The following is a 13,993-nucleotide window of genomic DNA, read 5'->3' on the forward strand; positions in this document are numbered from 1 at the left end:
AGGATTAGATTTGAAGCTCAGAATTAGTTTGATTATTCATCATGTCATCCTTTGTATCTCGACAGCTTTTCTTTCACAAACTTATTACAGCAAAAGCCCAGCTGAGTGTTTCCCGACATGTATCGGTAAAGTGACAGAATAGCTCTATGTCTTTATGCTCTTCATCTTGCAGAGAGGTTAAAGTGACCTTTTAACAGACCCACAATAAAATTGGAATATGAAAAGAGTGTGAGGCCCAGGTATAAAACACTCTCCAACCTAGCTGACATAAATACTAATAGGATGGAATAATTTGAGTGGACAGAGGAAAAATAAATCAAATTCGCTCACACTTAAATGTATAAAACTATTGTAGAGACACAGAGCATGACTAAAGGTCTGATTTATTTCTGGCAAAGCCCAGTAAAATTGAAATACCTAATACCATATTCCAAACCACCTTCAGAAAGGCATGTGTTTAGAAATTCTTTCTTGCTTCCAAAATGTGTTCTTTCTCTGTTATCTGCCAAAGGGGAAGCATGAAGCATACAGACTGATTAGAAAAATTCACTAGTGTATCTTTTGGAAGTGTAAAAAGTGAACATATAATTTACATATACTATACAGTCTTGTGTTATAAATACATGACGCCTTCTCATCTCAACTACCTGACTTTACATAACATACTGCAAATAGAAATCTGGGGATAGGCCAAACATTTTTTAAACTTGAAAGTGAATTGAACATAAGAATCAGCTCTTTTCTACCTTGTATACATAAGCATATAATTGTGAAAATCTAGGGTGTTTTGGTGACTACAGCCAGTTTTGTTATTTTGAAGGATCTGCAAAATCAGAGTCATTGTTGAAGTGAGAACTGAAAATTACAATGGGTCCTCCCTACTGAGATACAATAGAGAACAGAAGAAGAGTGGGGAAAGAAAAGTTCAGGGCCATACTGAGGTCACGGGAGTTTCCTGAGAGATTGTAATTATTAAGAATAACCACACCAGAAATGATGTTTGCACTTACAAGGGTATCCTGGACAACAGGGTTAAGAATTTGAGACCTTGACCTAGGAGATAGAGATTTGTAAAGTGAGCTACTCTTGGAATATTAACTTGATAAATTAGGTTCTAAATTCCTACTCTCTCATCTCTTTGAGCCATGCAAAAGAGACTGAAGTCCAAAGCCCCCTGAATGCAAGCTCCGATCTATAGACTTTTCATGAGAAAGTCCGCAGTCTCAATTCGAGACAAAGCCTGATCTCAGGGCAGCCAGCCTTCAGCAAATAATCTTGGCATTTTAAGTGGTGTTTAAAATGTTCTATACCATTAAAACTCTTTTGATGTTTAAATCTAAGAGCATTCTAAAGAACATGGCAATAATGAACCCAAGCTGCACACCAAATTCTAGGTAACATAAGAAGCTCTTTGAAACATCTTCAATTCAAATTCTAACACAGAGTGTCCAGAAGAAACCGCAAAAACAAGAAAGCTTGTTTCTAATTTACATTTGGAAAATGATGAATATGAAATTTTTAAATGGCATTGTAAAATCTCTCTTAACTTTGGGAATGAATAAAATGGTGATTATTTAACAAAGATGTAATCTCAAGTGACTTATGTCAAGAAGCCCATCTACCATGATTTGTCCAAGCAATAAGCATTTATTAAGCATCTACTATAAACATTTATTGAGCATCTAACATCACATCTGAAGCAAAACTACATAAGGTTGCTCTTGTGAGGAGCAGCACAATCACAAATCAATGACTGCAATTCGGTTTCTCCCTCCTAGCTTTTTAAGTCTCATATTTGAATTTGTTTTCAGTCTTCTCTGTCCACAGCATCTTTATATACAACCCATGTTCCCCCTAAGGCAGACACACAGCTCTCTCCTTGTGTTCCTCAGCTCTGCCGCTCTGCAAATGTGCCTACCTCTTTGAGGTGCTCCCAGAGGCTTCCAACATAAATTGTGTGCATGCCACATACCACATAGCCTGTGCTTTAACTGGCCATCACAAGTACACCTTTCTAATTCAGTGAAAATTCATTCCGTAGTCCCATGTGTGACATAGTATCAAAGAGAGAGAAGATAATATTTTAGTTTATGGATGTCTCCCATAAGGGTGATCATATTTGACATCTATGCATTGCTTATGTCTTTCTCCCAAATGCAGAGCAAAGTGAGATCAGGAATGCTTTAAAGTGATTCCTGGAGCAGTTAATCAGCGAGAAGAATAAGTAGGTTATCAACCCAAATATGAGCATTACCTGGTTCATTTTGTAAAAATACAAATGCTCAGATACTGTCTCTGGAGATCTGGATTCAGTAAGTTTAGGGGTGAAGACTATCTGATTCTTTCTACTCTCTAGTAATATTGGTGTATAGTAAGGGCTGAGAAAACCAAGATAGGAGAATTTTTTAAGTTCCATCAAAACTAATAATTTATAGCTCCATGCTGTGTGTGGTTAGATACTGGAGCCACCTGGACAGAAAGCTTTGATGGAGGGCAGGAAAGAAGGGAAATGAAACACACAAAACATGGAGTTTGACACCAGCGGAGCAGACCCCACTGAACTCTACGGCAGGGTTTCCTGGGTTTCTAGATGAGTGGAAAGGAGTCACCAGCTGCTTCTGATGGTGTTAAAAGACATAACAAAATAAATGCGTGCATAGCATATAGGGGTAGAAGAGTGTCTGAAGATTAATTCTGAGCACTCGATCATTTTGTTTAGGGCCTTTGTTGCCCATCTATCACTAAAATGATAGCAGAATAAGGTGAACACGCATGATATGGTTGCTACAAACTGGATCTGCTCTGAGGAAACTTGATTCTGATTCAGAACTTTTTGACATTTGCAGGTTTTGACAGAAAAGACTATGGACTCTGGCAGCGGCTCTGGGGTGACTTCACTGTTTTTTTTTTTTTTTTTTTTTGAGACAGAGTCTCGCTCTGTCACCCAGTCTGGAGTGCAGAAGTTCATTGCAAGCTCTGCCTCCTGGGTTCACACTGTTCTGCCTCAGCGCCCCCAGTAGCTGGGACTACAGGCGCCTGCCACCATGCCCAGTTAAATTTTTTTGTTTTGTTTTAGTAGAGATGGCGTTTCACCGTGTTAGCCAGGATGGTTTCGATCTCCTGACCTTGTGATCTACCCACCTCGGCCTCCCAAAGTGCTGGGACTACAGGCGTGAGCCACCAGGCCGGGCCGACTTCACTCTTTATATAGTTGTTGGTTGCAGTGAGGGCCATATGTGTTCTGCATTGTCCAGCAAATGTGATTAGAGACTGTGGACCCATCTTTCACTGAGAAAATGACATCCAGAAGCATTCATTTCCAAGCAGCACACATTGCCTTGATGGCCATGCTGGCAAGGGGCTGTTGATGTCCCCTCTCCACCCACTGGGCCCCAAGGTGAACATCTCCATGAAGCAGAGTAGGCACAGTGCAAGGGCCCACAATAGTGTTGAAGTTCATAAAAATGTTTTAGCTTCCTTTGAAATCTGGAAAAAATTAACTTTTAGGTCAAGAACATGTTAACCTATTCATCTTTGTACGAACGCAGTTATAAAATATAATTTTAATATGATTTTAGGAAGGAAGAGGTCCATGAGGGCAAAATTGGCTAGGACCCATGAAAGTCACAAGGTAGTCCTGATTGTCCTTAATCATGGCCAGCTATGTGATTTGTATGTTTTTTATGCAAAATGAAAAATGCAGGGCCTCTGTTCAAAACGTTATAAATTTCAAGGTGGTGATGGCAGAGCATTAAACCAAGCATGGGGCCCTCTGAGCATGGTACCCTGTGCAACCAGTCTTGAGCCAAGACCAGAGTCTTCACCTCTATTTTTGCCCCAACTTTCTGCATTTCCAATCCCTTTCTTCCTCCGTGTAACTCCTACCAAAATTAAATAACAATAGGACAAGAGTGTTGAAGAAAGACATTGGCTATTGTGGGCATTGGGTTGAGAAATTTTATTCCCTTTATGACTATTATTACTTTTATGATACTTTAGTTCCACCCTATTGTCGACCATCAGACAGACGATTTTTTTTTTCTTGTTAACCCACAAATATAACATTTAGTGACCTTGAAATTATGAGTGTTAAAGACTTCATACCTTATCTTAGCACATGTCATTGTCACCAGGTAAGGTCCCTGTTACTACTGCTTTGAAACAAACCACGGTTGGTAAAGGAACTTCTACTGTTAAACCTATCTCAACACAAAGTCGGCGTTATTTATTTATGATGTTACATGAATCATCTGCACTTTCCCTGATAAGCCCTAGGCTGTGTGTCTTTCATTTCAGCTGACATTTTGCTGCCATTTGCCAGGCTAAGTAACTACTGTGCAATCACTCTGAGCTGATGCATGGTCATTGTTTTGCACAAAATGGATTTTTAAGTCAGCTGAAAGGCTTTCTGAAGAATATAATTTGACAAAGTAAATTTTTGCTCATATAACAGAAATCAGCCAGGGCTGTACCAAATGTATTTTTTAAGATAGCTAAAAGGATTTCTGCAGAGAGTTTGACAAAGTATTTTACTTTTGTGCACGAAGCAAAAATTGATTAGTTTTGAACAAAAAGGGTTTCTCAGGGTGCTGAAAGGCTTTTCTCTGGAATTAAATATATTCTTTGGCTTGCAGGATAAGGTATTTGTAAGTAGTATCTTTGAGAAGACAAATAGTTATCAGTGGCATTTTTTTTTCCAGAAACAAGTTAAAAGAATCTACTTAAATGACATTTTCAACCTGGTTTGGCTCCAGATCTCTCACTGCTTACAGAAAGATGACCCATTTTCCAGTGTATGAAGCTTGTTGCATGATTCATTTGCTTGTTTGATCTTGCTCCTAAATTGATAGAATCACTGAGTAGACATTTCACTGAACACTTTTCCCCCTTCAGTTTAACTATACGAGACAAGAAATCTGAACAAATTGAAGGGCAAGGAGTTTTAACTTAAATTGTTTAGCTTCAGGGAAATTTTGCTGACAATTTTCCAATACCTCAAACAATGCTTCTATTTGAGGAGAGGAGGTGATTTGGAAACATGCAACTTATACAAAAACTGATTCCGTTTTTTCTAAAAGCATCAGTCTGCTGCCATGGAAAGTTTTAAAACTGGAAGATAAATGCAATGACCTACTTATCTAATGTGTTGTAAGAGGTGCGTGTGTGTGTGTTTGTGTGTGTGTGCACGCGCGTGTGTATGCACTCGTGGGTGTGTGTCTATGTGTTAGTCGGGGGTGGTTGTGAGCAAGTATGTGGTGTGGCTATGACACCAATCAAATTTTTGGACAGTGATCCTTTTTAAAATAAAAGGATTGCTTTTAGGAGTAGGTGTAAAAATAATTTACAACCAAATGTCTTGAATTTTTAATGCATTTTTTACATTTTTTTATGCTGGTACAAAGTTTGAATTACGTTTTCCAGTTCAGTTTATACTCTCTGCCTAAGATCATGAGAGGGCACTGTCAAATCATCCTTTCCCCTCATTTTTGGTTACACTATTAAGTTAAATATAAAGTCCAAATTTAAATGTTCTTCGTTAAGAATAAATTGCTAAAGGTTTAGAAATTATTCATACCTGAAATATACTATTACCTATTTTATATCTAGAAATTAAAAGCAGCTTATTTTTAAGAGTTTCATTATTTAAAAAAATTGTATTCATACTATTGAAACAAGTTCTTGATTTATTTACATTAATGGACACAGAAGATTGAATATATGATCTTACTGTTGTCCTTGTTTCTAGTTCCAAGTCAAAGTAATTTAAGGTAATTAGAGTCCTCTTTTCCACAGATGTTCCTTATCATTTTTTATTTTTTATTTCAATTTATTTTTTTAATTTTACGGGTACATAATAGGTGTATATATTTATAGAGTACATGAGATGTTTTGATACAGGGATGCAATGTGAAATAAGGAAACCATAAGGAATGGGCTGTCCATCCCCTCAAGCATTTATCCTCTTTGTCATGTTGTTTTCAGAGTAAAGACTTTTAAATAGAGAAAATGAGAGTTGGTGGGTAAGCTCTTTTCATTTTATCATTCACCAATGTGAGGAACACACTTCCACACACATGCTTACATACATATTGTTATTATGGCACTACCTCCCCTAAGACTCAACAGTAAACAATAAGCGCAATTATTTATTGACCAAAGTCTCTGACTTACTGTCAAAACCAAACAAAACAAAAGCAGGGCAAATCTACAGAACATTGATTACTAACCTGTTTTTAAAAGGAGACTAACCCACATGTGCCATTTCACCTGATACCTTACTAATTTCACACCATGACTTAACTATATAGTAGTACAAGCAAGTTTATAAGAGCAGTGTTTCTAGTCCATGGCTTATCCAAAGAGACCATTCACTGTGAATGTCAAATTCAGCGGGCTGATACATGAACAAGTATGAGAGGGTAACCCTTGGCATGTGGTTCCAGGGTGTAGGGGTGATATGGTTAGGCTTTTTGTCCCTACACAAACCTGAATTGTAATCCCCAGGTGTTGAGGGAGAGACTTGGGGGGAGGTGACTGGATCATGGGGGCACAAGGTTCTCATGATAGTGAGTGAGTTCTCATAAGATCTGATGGTTTAAAAGTATTCGGCAGCTCCCCACTTTCACTCTGTCTCTCCTGCTGCCATGTAAGAAGGTGCTTGCTTCTCCTTCATTTTCTGCCATGACTGTAAGTTTCCAGAGGCTTCCCCAGCCATGCAGAACTGTGAGTCTATTAAACCAGTTTTTTTAATAAATTACCCCATCTTGGGTATTTCTTTATGGCAGTGTGAAAATGAACTAATACAGTAAATTGATACCTCAGAGAGTGGGGTACTGCTATAAAGATACTTGAAAATGTGGGAGTGACTTTGGAACTGGGTAAGAGGCAGAGTTTGGAACAGCTTGGAAAGCTCAGAAGAAGACAGGAAGATGTGGGAAAGTTTAGAACTTCCTAGACACTTGTTGAATGGTTTTGACGAAAATCCTGATAGTGATATCGACAATGAAGTCCAGGCTGAGGTGGTCTCAGATGGAGATGAACTTGTTGGGAACTGGAGCAAAAGTCACCCTTGCTATGCTTTAGCAAAGAGACTGATGGCATTTTGACCCTGCCCTAGAGATATGTGGAAATTTGAACCTGAGAGAGATGATCTGAAATTGGAACTTTTTTTTTTTTTTTTTTGAGATGGAGTCTAGTGCTGTCTTACCCAGGCTGGAGAGCAGTGGTGCAATCTCAGCTCACTGCAACCTCTGCCTCCTGGATTCAAATCATTCTTCTGCCTCCCAAGTAGCTGGGACTACAGGTGCATGCCACCACACCTGGCTAGTTTTTTTTCTATTTTTGGTAGAAACAAGGTTTGACCATGTTGGCCAGGCTAGTCTCTAACTCCTGACCTCAAATGATCCGCCCACCTCAGCCTTCCAAAGTGTTGGGATTACAGGCATGAGGCACCACACCCAATCTGGACCTTATGCTTTAAAGGGAATCAGAGCATAAAAGTTTGGAAAATTTGCATCCTGATGATGTGATAGAAAAGAAAAACCCATTTTCTGGAGAGAAATTCAAACCAGCTACAGAAATTTGCATAAGTAATGAGGAGTCAAATGTTAATCACCAAGAAAATGGGGAAACTGTCTCCAAGGCATGTCAGAGATCTTGGTGAAAGCCCCTTCCATTACAGGCCCAGAGGTCTAGGAAGAAAATATGGTTTGTAGGTCAGGCCCAGGGCCCTCCTGCTCTGTTCAACCTCAAGACTTGGTACAGTATGTCCCAGCTGCTTCAGCTCCAGCCATGGCTTAAAGGGGCCAAGGTACAGCTAGGGCTATTGCTTTAGAAGGTGCAAGCCCTAAGCTTTGGTGGCTTCCACATAGTGTTGGGCCTGTGAGTGCACAGAAGTCAAGAATTGAGGTTTGGGAGCTTCTGCCTAGATGTCAGAGTATGTATGGAAATGTTTGGATGCCCAGGCAGAAGTCTGCTGCAAGGGCAGAACCCTCATGGAGAACATCTGCTAGGGCAGTGTGGAAGGGAAATGTGGGATTGGATTCCCTACAGAGTCTCCACTGGGGCACTAACTGGTGGAGCTGTGAGAAGAGGGCCATCATCCTCCAGACCCCAGAATGGTAGTTCCACCAACAGCTTGCATTGTGCACTTGGAAAATCCACAGACACTCAACACTAGCCCATTAAAACAGCCAGCAGGGGAGATGTACCCCATAAAGCCACCAAGGTAGAGCTGCCCAAGATCATGGGAGCCACCCCTTGTGTCAGCAAGACCTGGATGTGAGACATGGAGTCAAAGGATATCATTTTGGAGCTTTAAGATTTAATGACTGGCCTGTTGGATTTCGGACTTACATGGGGCCTGCAGCCCCTTTGTTTTGGCCAATTTATCCCTTTTGGAATGAGAATATTTACCCAATGCCTGTACCTTCATTTTATCTAGGAAGTAACTAACTTGCTTTTGCTTTTGCAGGCTCCTGGTTGAAAGGGACTTGTCTTATCTCAGATGAGACTTTAGATTTGGACTTTTGGGTTAATGTTGGAATGAGTTAAGATTTTGGGGGACTGTTGAGAAAGCATGATTAGTTTTGAAACGTGAAAAGACATGAGATTTGGGAGGGGCCAGGGGTGGAATAATATGGTTTGGCATTGTGTCCCCACCCAAATCACATTTTAAATTGTAATCCCCAGGTGTTGAAGGAGAGACCTAGTGGCAGGTGAATGGATCATGGATACAGATTCCCCCATGCTGTTCTTATGATAGTGAGTGAGTTCTCATGAGATCTGATGCTTTTATAAGTGTTTGAAAGTTCCTCCTTCACCTGCTCACACTCTCTTCTGCCACCTTGTGAAGAAGGTGCCTGCTTTCCCTTCCGCCATGATTGTAAGTTTCCTGAGGCCTCCCAGACATGTGGAACAATGAGTCAATTAAACCTCTTCCTTTATAAATTGCCCAGTCAAGTGTATTTCTTTATAGCAGTGTGAAAATGGACTAACATGGGGGTGGGGAGTTACTGCACCCTGGGGACAACAACAGAGTGACAATGACACACAACAGGCACAACCAGTTTGCTAAACTCCCTGAGACATTTGGCATGGGATACCAAGTGATTAGGTTCAAATGAATACTTGATGTTGTACTAATCGTGAAGATGAAGCAATAAGACCAACACTTCAAATTGAAAAGGCAAAAAATGTGCATATATCTTCAAATATTTCAGAAACAGAGCACTTAATGGCAACGTGAAAGCAAGAAAATTACAGTGTGGAAGCATGGGCCTTGTCCACTCAAATTCATAACTGTAAACTCAAATCACTTCTTTAAAAGCTATAGCTATAGCTTATAAGAGCTAGTAGTGAGTTAATAAGTCATATGATTTTTTTTTTTTGGTGATAGTACACTCAAATGTGAGTGTGCATTCTCAGCATCACCTTTCAAAAAAAGTGACATTAACTCATGATATTTTCTTAAATAAAATACACTTGATATCTCTACAAATGGGGCAAAGGAGAAGGAAATTCCAGTGATTCCAACAATTGAATTATCTGCTACTACTCTGCTAAGTCATCAAAATGTCAGCTAGAATCAGATTTAGCTTGATTTTAGGGGAAAAAAGTAACTGGATATTTTCTGCACCTGAGCATATTTGCAAATTCATACCCATTATACTTACATCACTATGTATCAGGCACTTACTAGGTCCCATGGTGAAAGAATTGAGACTCAGAGAAGTCAAGTAACTTGTCAGAGGCAGGTCTCAAATCCAGTTCTGTCTGAAGCCAAAACTTCTACTCTTGATTTGAACACTGTAATACACCAGTCCTCATGCTGACATATATAACCTGTATGTCCTTTTATATATATATATATATATATATATATATATATATATATATATACACACACACACACACACACACATCAGTCTACTCATCTACAATGTAGTAATAATAATGCCTACCCCATGGAAATATTATTCTGAAGATTAAATGAGAAAATGCAAGTAAAATACTTAGCATGGGGCCAGGCACATTGGAATGGTGGCCACCTCCCATCTGCTCCATTGTGGTTTCACTCCAGGCTAGGGGTTCCTGACTTAGATTCATGGATGAGCTTCAGATGACAGCAAAACCCCCAAAGTTGAAAGTGCTAGGTGGTGTAGATGCACAGACATGCATGCTTGTAGTACTGAGTCAGATCTAACAGCCAGGGCACGGGAGATGGGGAGCTGATTGAAAAAATAAAACTGCCACTCAAGGGACGTGTGATTTCATTGAGATGCCCTGGCATCTTCCCTTCAGGGAGCTCATGACAATTAAAGGGACATATAGATCATTTTAAAATTCTTATAACACCAAGAAAACATTAACAGAGCAAATATTAGTCAATGTCTCCAATTGAAAGCTAGACTGCTTTAGCTACAAATTAATGAAAAATTACTCTTAGAACGTATGCTTCAAATTTCCTTGCTATGATATTGAGGCTCAATTGATATGATTCTGATTTCCCACTAAGTTTCATTTTCTGACTCACCATTCCATAAAACTTCAATTTTGAAAGAAGAATAATTATTTCAGGAGAACTTCCAAGTCAGTTTTGAAAAATCTTCCATGCTTTTTCAAAGTTCTAAGAGCATTAAATAAGATTGAAACAAGTTATCGGTAGCATTAGCACATTGATTTTTATTTGGAAGTTGCAAAATAGGCATTTACTTTATTTTCTTTCCACATGGTGTTTTTAAAATCTGGAAATGGTGTAGAAAAATTCAGATTTTTATCTTCCTATGAAACACTTGAACATCTGGCAACATGCCAACGCTCCAGCCACATCTTCAAGTGGCAACAACTGGCTGGAGTGAAGGGACAGCTGCTTCTGTTAGCATCCTTGTTCATAATTTACCATAGTCACCACCATTCTTTCATGTCTAACAACAGTCCTCCTCACTCATTTATAATACCTGTATTTGAGTTTTTGATCCCTGGTATGAAAACGGAGAAGGATTACAAAAGCAGCCGCACTCATCAAATGTGCGAATTTGGATCATCTATCCACTGAAAACTGCCTTATTAACTGGACTGTCATAAACTGTAGTTTAGGTGGTCTTCTGTGAAGGTGATTTAGCATTGTCCAATTCAAATCTTGCTAGATTGACAGCCAAGGAAATAAGGAGCAATATCTATGCAGCAGAAGCTGAAGAGATTAGGGAAGTATTGACAAAGAAATTGGTTTTTCCTAGAATCCTGCACATGTTGGCCTAATACCAATGTGGATAATCATTAGCTAAAACACTTCCCCATTGACATTAGAAGATAAATCTTGGACTGAAGTTTTATGGGCTTCCCTCCATAAAAGTGGACTCTAATACACTGAAAGAGCATTTTCTTCCCAGTTCATGTATTTACTGAATGCCGTTATGTAACAGACGTTGGGAAGAGAGAAAGAAGAGATAGGAAAGTCAGTCTCTGCCTTTGTGAAGCTGTCAAACTAGTCAGGAAAACTGACATGAAAACAATTAAATGTAATCTGTGGCTGATGATGTAACGTGACTGATTTGGAGAGAAGACAGATGAGGCAGGGAAGATAGACCGGATTCTGGAGGACAGGTGCAGGGAAGGGAAGAGGGAATAGACCTACTAGAGCATTCCAGAGAAGAAATTAAGACAGGTTGAACCAGACTAGAACTAGAAATGGAAGGAAATTTTAATGTATTTAAAAACAGACACTCTGAGCTCAGTGTATAAAAGGAAGGGCAGTTCACCCAAGTTCACACAGGGAAACTCTGGTCAAATTTCAAGGAAGGATGTGAAAGTGTGGTTTTTTAGTCCCCTTTACATTCAGTCATATCCCCAGTTACAGCATTAATTCTCTGCTTCACCACAGTTCCTATCACCCTCTATTGTCCAACACCAATTCACTTGGCTCACCAATCACGTTTAAAATACCATGTTTAAAACTAACCGTGTTTTTTGTTTGTTTTAATGTGCTTTGTCTAGGCCCACAATGAATCATGCAATTTTGGCCTGAACTGTCATTCTTTATGACGCTTCCTGGGCATCCACATCCCCTCACCCCAACTGTCCACACCTCCTCTGTGTTCCCACAGCAATGTTGCCATGCTTGTTTTCTAGCATTTACTGTACTGTATTACAATTACTTACTTATATATCTCTCATGCCAGCTTATGTTCAAAGCATCTGCAATACAGAACTGTAGTGGGTTGAATAATGTTCTCCACCCAAAAGATATACCGACCTGGAACCTGCGAATGTGACTTTATTTGGAGAAGGGGTCTTTGAAAATTAAAGATCTCTAGAAAAGACTAAACTGGACTATTTGAGTAGACCCTCAATCCAGTGATGCATCCTTATAAGAGACAGTCACTGTGCAATGGCTGGTTCCCTTATGCTGATGTCCAAACTGGCTGCTGCCGCCAGTCCCTACTAAGGACCCAGGAGGCTTCACTCCACTTGCTAGATTGCTGATGCCTAAGAAAAGCCATGCCTGTGGCTTCATATGGATTTTGTAACACCTTTCTCTTCCCCAGGAATGACTTTCATCCTCCCCCATTCTGATATGAGTCTACCACTAGACCTAACATGTGTCTTTCAAACACATTTTTTAAAAAATAAGGCATTTTAATATGGAATTGCTCATACATGGCTAAATGAAAGGATAAAGGTAAGCCAAAAATAGCATATACAGTTTTGTATCACTAAAAAAAAAGGTTAAAATAAAGATTAACTAGATAGCTGAGGATAGGAGGATAAAGGAACTGAAATAATAACAGTGAACATTTCTAGGTAGTAAGATTGCTGGTTATATATTTTTTGGATTCTTCCATATTCATATGTTTTAACTGATCATGTTTTCTCTATTAGATATAAAACAACAAATGTTTTAAAATAACTAAAAATATAATGAAAACACAAAATAAAGGGGATAACTTCTTGAATTTTCAGAAGCTGAGATGAGCACTGGTCTAGGAAATTAACATTTGAATACAAGTTGCCCAGAGTATGAATTCACAGGTTTATTACAGTATGTAATGCAATATCAAACACATGAGGGAAGGGAGAGAAAATGCAGGGCAGTGGTTAGAAGCTCCTGAGTTGGAATCCCACTCCTTTAATAGCCATGTGACCTTGAGCAAATCTCTTAACCATTCTTTTTTTTTTTTTTTTTTTTTTTTGAGACGGAGTCTCGCTCTGTCGCCCAGGCTGGAGTGCAGTGGCCGGATCTCAGCTCACTGCAAGCTCTGCCTCCCGGGTTCACGCCATTCTCCGGCCTCAGCCTCCTGAGTAGCTGGGACTACAGGCACCCGCCACCTTGCCCGGCTAGTTTTTTGTATTTCTTAATAGAGACGGGGTTTCACCGTGTTAGCCAGGATGGTTTCGATCTCCTGACCTCGTGATCCGCCCGTCTCGGCCTCCCAAAGTGCTGGGATTACAGGCTTGAGCCACCACGCCCGGCCATCTCTTAACCATTCTAAGCCTCACTTTATTTCTCTGTAAAGTGAGAAAAATAATGGCTCTCCTTTCAAAAAAGCTGTTAAATTAAATAAGGTAGTATATAAAAATCACTTGACATAATATCTAATATATAATAAGCTTCAAATAAACATCAACAATCTATCGATTATCAACATGCAAAAAGCATGTGGTTTATATCGCATTTTCACTTAGCACCCTCCACCTAGTAAACCCCACCTAGCAAACTCCATTTAACCCAAAATAAAGGGTCTTGATCCCCTGTATGGCCTGTGTTCCAGGGGATGGGCCAGGGATTTGGATGTTCTTCATAGATAAAGAATGAATCTCTGGGTTGGACACTCCTGGATTCCTTAGCTTGGAACTCTGAACCAACACTCTTAGACCATAGAGTCATTCTCAGGGTATACTTCGGTTATGGCTGAATGCCACCTCTGCCATACATATGCCAGTCCCCTGACTCATCCTTTCTCTTCCTCATAAACTGAGGAGTGGGATAGAAGGA

This window comes from Macaca mulatta, chromosome 6 (genome assembly GCF_049350105.2).
Source record: "Macaca mulatta isolate MMU2019108-1 chromosome 6, T2T-MMU8v2.0, whole genome shotgun sequence".
In the NCBI taxonomy this organism is placed as follows: domain Eukaryota; kingdom Metazoa; phylum Chordata; class Mammalia; order Primates; family Cercopithecidae; genus Macaca; species Macaca mulatta.